The 1609-nt window shown below is 38.8% G+C and overlaps 1 pseudogene; it reads left to right on the forward strand.

Moving 5' to 3' along the window:
* Window positions 1-286: 286 nt before the first annotated feature.
* Window positions 287-725, forward strand: LOC130868082 (60S ribosomal protein L26-like; annotated as a pseudogene).
* Window positions 726-1609: the final 884 nt, after the last annotated feature.

Consider the following 1609-nt stretch of genomic DNA (forward strand, 5'->3'; position numbering starts at 1 on the left):
TTCAAGCCCAAGAGGATCAAATAAGTCAAGATAAAATCAGATACACTGAGCCTGATAGAAGACAAATTGGGGAAGAGCCTTGAACACATTGGCATAGGAGATTATTTTTCTGAACAGAACATCACATTGATAACACATGCACTAAAACCAACAATTAATAAATGGAACCTCATGAAAATAAAATGGTTCAATAAGACAAATGACACTTCAATTGGACAAAGTAGCAGGCTAAAGAATGAGAAAAGAGCTTTCCTCTTGTGGCCATCGCTGGATCGCAGCCGCCATAATGAAGTTCAATCCGTTTGTGACTTCTGACCGGAGCAAGAACCGCAAACGGCAATTCATTGCACCTTCTCGCACTCGGAGGAAGATCATATCTTCTCCCCCTTTCCAAAGAGCTGAGACAGAAGTACAATGTTCGATCGATGCCCATTCGAAAGGATGACGAAGTTCAGGTTGTCCAGGGACACTACAAAGGCCAGCAGATTGGCAAAGTGGTCCAAATGTACAGGAAGAAATAGGTCATCTACATTGAATGGGTGCAGCGAGAAAAGGCTAATGACACAACTGTCTACGTGAGCATCCACCCCAGCAAGGGGGTGATCACCAGGCTAAAGCTGGACAAAGACCGAAAGAAGATCCTGGAAAGGAAAGCCAAGTCTCAACAAGTAGGAAAGGAGAAGGGCAAATACAAGAAAGAAACAATTGAGAAGATGCAGAAGTAGGGGTGTCTCATACAGTTTTCATTAAAACTGCTTGAGGAAAAAAAAAAGAATGAGAAAAGATTTTTATCAACTCTACCTCCAATAGAGGACTAATAACCAAGATATATAAAGAATTCATGAGCTGGGCAGTGGTGGCACATGCATTTAATCTCAGCATTTGGGAGACAGAAGCAGGCATATATCTGTGAGTTCGAGCCCAACTTGGTCTACAGAGGGAGTTCTAAGACAACCAGGACAGTTTCTCAGAGATAACCTGTCTCAAAAAGTCAAAAACAAACAAACAAAAAAAAAACAAAACAAAAATTCATGATACTAGATTTCAAAAAAAGATTCAATAAAAAACGGGGTACACATCAAAACAGATCATTCTCAATAGAGGAATCTCAAATGACTGAGAAACACTTGAGGAAATGTTCAACATCCTTAACCATAATAGAAATGCAAATCAAAATTACTCTGAGATTCCATCTTATACCTGTGAGAATGGCTAAGATCAGTAACACAAGTGACATCTCATAATGGTGAGGATATAGACTAAGGGGAACACTCATCTGTTTCTGTTGAGAGTTCAAACTTGTACAGCAACAATGTAAATCAATATGGGATTCCTCAGAAAACTGGGAATTGATCTACCTCAAGCTGCAGTTATACCACTCTTGGATATATACTTAATAGACTCTTCATCCTGCAACAAGGACACTTGCTCAACCATGTTCATAGCAGATTTATTCATAAGAATCAGAACATAGATACAACCTAGATGCTCCCAGTCAAATAATGAATAAAGAAAATGTGGTACATTTAAACAATGGAATATTACACAGCTGTTAAAAATGACATCATGTAATTTGCAGGCAAATGCACGGATGTAGAAAAAAATCACT

Source organism: Chionomys nivalis, chromosome X, assembly GCF_950005125.1.
Source record: "Chionomys nivalis chromosome X, mChiNiv1.1, whole genome shotgun sequence".
NCBI lineage: Eukaryota > Metazoa > Chordata > Mammalia > Rodentia > Cricetidae > Chionomys > Chionomys nivalis.